The sequence below is a fragment of the Meleagris gallopavo genome, chromosome 8 (assembly GCF_905368555.1).
Source record: "Meleagris gallopavo chromosome 8, MGAL_WU_HG_1.1, whole genome shotgun sequence".
In the NCBI taxonomy this organism is placed as follows: domain Eukaryota; kingdom Metazoa; phylum Chordata; class Aves; order Galliformes; family Phasianidae; genus Meleagris; species Meleagris gallopavo.
The window spans coordinates 20062547-20069656 of NC_139411.1; positions in this window are offsets into that span (position 1 = coordinate 20062547).

Consider the following 7110-nt stretch of genomic DNA (forward strand, 5'->3'; position numbering starts at 1 on the left):
GAGACCAAAGAGATCTCTTGTATAACATTACAAACACATAGTAGATATTAACTGGAAAAAAATACATCTTCCTTTTCAAGATCCATTTCTACATTGCCTCTCTACAGTGGTATGTTTTAAATGTGTATAGTATGACTTCAAGAGGTTTATAAAATTGCAAAAACTCTCTTAAAATCTCCACACAAATTAAAATTTCAGGATTAATTAAAACAAACTAACCAATCCAAATTCAGAGGTCACTCACATTTAATCATTGAAGAACATCTGACAGCCTGGGGGGAACTGACGAACCCTCCCTGCCTTTTGTCATTAGATTGTTTCTAGATTTGTTCTCAAAGAAAGATCATCTTCTGTGGTCTGGTACTGAAAACCAGACCATGAGTCAAGGCAGGTTCAGTAGGACCAACATCACAGCATCAGAACCGTCTGCCTCTAAAACAGTGTGCTTCAGCCAAAGCCTTTCTGCATCTCTTCATTTCTATAGCTCTCAAGCTGCTCTTTTACTGTTTTGTCTCTTTTAGATTATGTTTTGTGTCATAACAGGACTGAATCCACAGGGAGACATGACCTTGCTCTCTATGTATCCTTCGCAGCACCCATCTGACACCTGTAAAATATTAAACTGTAAGAATGCATGTTGAAGTCAGGCAGCCAGGTTAGGTGTTTGCTATAGATAAACCAGCTGGTTTAGGGAGCACTGCAGCCCTCCAAAACCTCCATGTGTGCCAACAGTGAGTGAATTCCTAAAGAGTCGGGACGCTCCTGATTGCCATAAAATGTCTATCCCAATTCCCCTCATTCCTGCAGGCTCACACTTCAAGCATTAGTTAACAGTTACTATGTCATCTTCTTTGAGTGTTGATTAGCAATCTCTACACTGTCAGCTCTTTATGCCATTCTCCCCAGCACTCCTTCCAAGCACACAGCTACGGTTGGCTCTTCTTCTCTGAACTCCCTCCAGTTTGCCTTCCTGGTAACAAGGAGCACAGCACTACGCTCACCTTTTCCAGATGTTATCTCGCTTCAGTTCCAAGAAGAGAGGTTTGCTCACTCCTTCGCCGCAGTGTGGCTCTGAAAGCCTCAAAAGATGTTGATTTTTAAACATTGCATTACACAGTAAATTCAAATGTGAATTCGGAGTCCTCCCTCCCTAAGCAATAGTCAGAACTTTTTTTTCATTCTAACAGAAAAGGAAGACGTGGACCTTGCTTTTCTTATGTATGTCATTTTTAGCTTATTTATGAGAACGAGAGGACTGATAGGAAGTACTACCTAATCCCATACTGGTGCTCAGGGCAGCACAAAAACAGAACCAGTTTCCAGTTCTCTGCGCTGAGAACGATTTTCCATTGTCATTCCACATTATCTTCCCATTTGAGTCTGCCCGTGCAATTCTGTTGTGCATCCTGTAATTCTGTTTTAGCAGGTTTAAAACAAACAAAAGGAAGTACTTTTTCACACAGTGCATAATTAAACCGTGGAACTCGTTGCCATGGGAAGCTCTGGATGCCAAAAGTACAAATGAGTTCAGAAAGACAGAACAAAAATTGATGGAGGATAGGTACCTTGATGAGAATTGGACATAACAGCTCACTTACAGAGTTTGGCTCAGGAAGTCCTTACGCTGCAGTTTGATGGAAGCAGGAAGGGATATCTCTGGCTGTGGCTGTTTCTCACAGATCCCCTCTGCAGCCCCTCTGGTCACAACCAGGAAGGAGATATTGAAATTAATGATCTGTCTTAATATGGAGCTCTAATGTTCCTCTCCTAATGAGATGTGTGGATGCCCATAAGTTTAAAGAATTAATCTTTAAGCTGAACACTGGCTCCAGCACCTCTGAATTCCTCTTTAGACAATTTTATCAGATCTGATCCAGGTGAAGATAATGTCCAAAGTTTACAGCAAAGTGTGTTACTGAAATTGGATATTTTAAGGTTTGGGGACTGCTGGGTTTGTTGGCCCAGCCAGTGGTTGATTTTGCAGATAATACTGGTTGGATCAACTTTGCTGGGGACTGATGTCAAGAGAAAATCTGTTATCTGTGCTGAGAAAGTTGTATGTGCTCTTCAAGCTCTCTCCCCTCCCTGGAACGCTGCTGAACAAACGTTCCCACCGGCCAATGTGGTGCCATCTCTTCTTGTTGACTTAGCTCTGTAATTGCTGGTTTATCAGCCTCCCCTCAGGCTTCTCAATATATCTTGACTGAAGAGCAAGATGAACACAGCCACACACACACATACATTCAGAAATGGGAAGGCAGCAGGCAGGCAAGGGAGGAGAGTCACTCCACAGGCTACGCAGGTCTCACAGTATGGGACAGAACCTGGCCCTCGGTCTGACATCGCTGCTTTCATACCTGTGCCGTGTGTTTGGCTGCAGAATGGGTGGCTCAGCTTTATCTGTATTGCTTTGTCACTTGGGATTCTTTCTGAATGACAGAATTTGGGGGCTGGACTCACTGATCTCCAGAGGTCCCTTCCAATGCCTGTGGTTCAGTGAACTTCATTTTGGTCAGTTTTATTTTCTGATTTTTCCTGCATTTGCTCAGGCTTTGTGCTAAATGCCCTATTTTCTGTAGATGAATCCACTCAGAAAATGTAATGAATATGAATAAAGTGATTCACTCCTAGTGTGGCTAAAACCACATTTGTTTATCTATGCTATGTTTGCTACAATGTGGCTGAAAACCAGAAGGCAAGCTGTGGGCTGAGGGCCTTCTTCACCAGGAAGTTACTGGGAGAGCAAAAGGTCCAACTCAGAGGCACGGTTTTCTCTTTGCTGCCATACACCCCAAAGCACAGAACAGTTCCTTAGGTTTTGAACCATTATTTCAGATCCTTTGGTTACTAGAGTGAGATGGCCTGGCTGCGTAGTCTGACCAAATTATCTCTGTCATGTAGTACTATAACTTTAGCATTCTCTGTGTTATTAACACAAATTTGCTGAATGTTGGTATAGCTCCTTGTCTTATATCATGGTACATCCTATGGAGTGAAAGTTTACATTCAAGCAAAGCAGAACCAGTTGTCTAATCTTTCTGAGTATGTGCACTGCTGGGATGGAGAGCAGATGTGCAGTAGTGACAGGGAGGGGAGGAGAGCACAGCCCACCAGCTCTGGGCAATGGGACCTGGGCCCCAGCCTCTGCCATAGCGTGTGGCTGGAGCTCAGCTCACACCACCTGTCTGTATCGCCTTGAAAAACTAGAACATCATGTTTTCTCTCTGCTTGTTATGACAGCAGTCCTCACTTCTTCTAGTGCCAGTTACTTCTGACCGTAAGGACTGGAGTGCATTACACACGACGCAGAATATTCCCTACAAATAACAGGTAAAAATAAGCAGTCAAACCAAGCCCAAAGGCAAAGAGCTAGTCCCGGACAACGGGAAAGATAATCAAGGAATAACTAACACAGGTAATCAGCAAATCATTCAAATGAATTGATTTGGCTTTGGCTGGCGTCCCTGCTTCTGCCTGAGAGCTCCAGTGAAACCCAAATAAGTGGCAGTTATCTTCCACTCTCTTCCTGTTATCTGGTTCTAATGACAACAGGGGAGAGAGGGGGAAATTATGGCTTTGAACAGGATCGTGGCCTTTCATTTAAAGTAAATACTGCAATGAAATGGAAACTGCTTGAAGAATGGGACTGCCCTGGCTTTGTTCTGAGCAGATTAAGTTATGTATTAAAACCAGATAATATCAGATTCTTACAATGGCTTCAGCACTTTCACTGCAAATAACACACAAAGAATCAGAAAGTGCTGTTTACAGTGTCCTGAAGGTGTCCAGGAAACGCACCAGTACTTCCACGGTGTGAGGTAGCTGTGAAGAGCCAACCTCCAGCCAAGGATCTGTATTTTATGTTTCAATAAATGTATTTAACATTAAAAAGTACAATAGCAAAATTCAAAGTGAGTGATGCTGATTCCAGATTTATCTATGCACTTGGAGCATCCAACTTAAAAGCACAATCTCCTCAGGTTTCCACATAGGAGATGAAGGGAACCAAGCAGGGCACCAGGTGCTGGGTTTCCCTGAGGTTCTAATATCTCTCCCCAGCTTCAGGCAGAGCAGCGTGACAGGGTTCTCTCCTAGGGACTGCAGCAAACATCACAGGGTGAATCCAGGCTCTGCTTTGCTTTGGGAGGAAAACCTGCCCAGGAGGTGGCAGTCAGAACTTTTGTGGATGTGTGTGCAGCAGAAATACGGCAGTAAAGAATGTATCTGTAGAACTTGGATCCTGGCAGCATGGGCTCCTGCCTACCTTTGGATCAAGTAGCAGAGCATTGAGCTCAAGAGTTCCACACAGGAACAACAAAGAGATGAAAATACAGTGGACGCAGAATATTTTGTAGTCCTTTTGTTAGAGAAAGCAGTATCAGTAACAAAGCCACAGGGCAACTAACTGGCCATCAGTTACAAAGCTACAAAGAGTTTCATTGTTTTTTCCTGAACTAAATAGAAATGAAACAATTGATTGGCACCTATACTGCAGCCCAGCAACCAGCAGCCTGACTTCCCTAGTAAGGTGTGCTTCTTGTGGTGTGCTGCTCACCTCCTCCATACTCTGCCATATAGCTACGCCTTCTTTCCACAAATAGATGAACCACAGAAGAACTAATCGTGGTTTGCTCTACCAATACAAAGATCCAGCCAAGTGTATTTCATTAAAGAACATCAACAACACCCCCCTCCGAAACTCCCCTAAAGACCATATCAAACATCTGTGCTTACACAACAGTCTTCTTAAAGGCCTCCCTCTTTCCTTTCAGTACTGGTTCAAAATAACATAGAAGACATGATGAGTTACAAGTCTGTAGAGTTATGGCAAATTTGAGCTAGAAATCAAAGAATAATATTATGGTAAAAACACATTATAAATGTTTTGATAGCACGTACCTTTGTACTGCATAACTTCCACACTGTCAAATCTTCAGAAGGTACTTTTGTGTGGAGCCAGGAGTTGAATTCAATGATCCTTATAGGCCCCTTCCAACTCAGGATATTCTACGATTCCATGATTCTGCTGCCATTAGGTTTGACGATACTACTTCAGCTGTTTTCCCAAGGGCTCAACATCCTCAGAATTCCTCCACATTTTCAAAAGATTGTACCCAGATATATGGATGACACTGCAGGGTGGGGAAATACACATTGTGAAGCCGATACAACTGAAAAAGATTAAATAATTTCTGAATAATCATTTTTTTTGCAAGGCCTAAATTCTCTTCCTTGATAATTACGCTTTTTAATATTAAAAAAAAAAAAAAAAAAAAAAAAAGAAAGGAAAAGCACCTGAAAGTCAGATTTAATTGTAGATCTCAGACCTGTTTCAACATATTGTGAATAATTTACTGACAAAGTGGAGAAGGTACAGGACAAAACTTTGCAGCATAACATATTTATATTCTGTATTTTGCTTTACTTCTGTAACTTTTTAAATGTTTTGTCCTTGATTTATTTGAAAGAAAATAAACTAGAAGTGAGGTTTCAACACAGAGTTTTCTCACAGCACTGGAAAATAAAAATGAAAGGCTGGAAAATGAACTGCAGGCTAAAAATATTCGCAGACAATTAAATGTAATGGAAAAAAAGCCCCTATCACTTAACTGAATTTTCGCTGCTAAAGCAGTTCTATGTTTGCTATTCACAGGCACTACCAACATTTATGATAGTAACCTTTATAAAGTCAATTTAATTATCTTTATCTTATTACAAATAATAAATTCAGTTGTCCTACAATGAAAATCAATTGTCAACATAAGCTATGGTTAACATCTAATAAAACAGCCCTCTGTAAATCCATGATTAATAAGATTGGCTTCTGTATTAACTAACAGACATCATAAAATTTCCTCCCTTGCATTAATCTGTATATTCAAGGTTCATCCTGTTAGATTGAGTTTCCTAAAATAAACTGTTAGAGTGAACAAGCAAAATTTTGGCACCTATCATCATTTCATTATAATGATTTAGTGAATGGTTTTGAAATTAATGCCATATTTTAATTAAGTCACAGAAGCTGCTGGCTCTAACAAAGGATAAGTGTTTCACTCATTGTTTCCTTCAGCCTCTGAACAGAACACTGATCCCACTTACGTTTAGTTTTGATGGTTAGTGAATGTTAATTGAAAGGTGAAAAAAACATTTCCCCAAACTGCCTTTGCATATGACAGTGGTTACTTAAGTTCTTCAGCATCAACAGAAAGCTGGCATTTACTCCACCAGAAACATCTTAACAAGACACTGACAACTTAATTCCAAAGTGGAAGTAGTAGTCCCTACATTAGCCATGAAGCTCAGTTCCTGAAAATAGGGGACATCTGCTGTGTGAATCATTTTGTAGATAGGTTCCTCTCTTTGCGATGAACACAATTCCTACACATCTTGGCATGACCTTGGGACCACTACCGTCAGTAGGAGCTTCAACAGACCTTTGATCAAGACATTTATAGCAGAATGGTACAATCGTACCTATCCCAGAAGATCTCTATGTCATTTTACATAGTAAGGGAAGCAAAATTCCCTGACGTACCTATGAAAAACACAGAACAGCTGCCACGATTACCTGGAGAAATCCTTCTGAACATCATTAAACTTTTAGTTGTCAGAGAGTAAAGAGGGCCTTGGATTTCTGTTTTTAAATTATCATTACCAAGTTAGTATGTACTTCAGAAATAGGAAATCTGATCCCTCACCTTACCATTTTTATAAAAGCCAAGAGACTGCCATAGAATTATCCCCTTATAAAATCAGAGAGCAAACCTCTAAGAAGCAGCAATCATTATAACTCAAGTGGTTATGGAGAAGGAGAAAATAAATATCTTACCACATACTTCATCTGTTTTGCTTAATACTTGTCACAAACGTTAAAAGAAGAGAATATTTTCTTTGCTGCTAATTTTGTTATTTTTCACTTAGAAAATGGCCAGGTCAATTAGGCTAGGAAAAGATTTTTTTCTTTCAATTAACTTACGCTAATGAAAATACAATTCTTTTTCACATTAAAAAAAATCTTCACGTAGTAGCATTAGTGCTCTGAACATTATCAGAATGAAATTATAATCAAAGTTATGTTATCAGCAATTGTAGACAATCATGTTTAGAAAG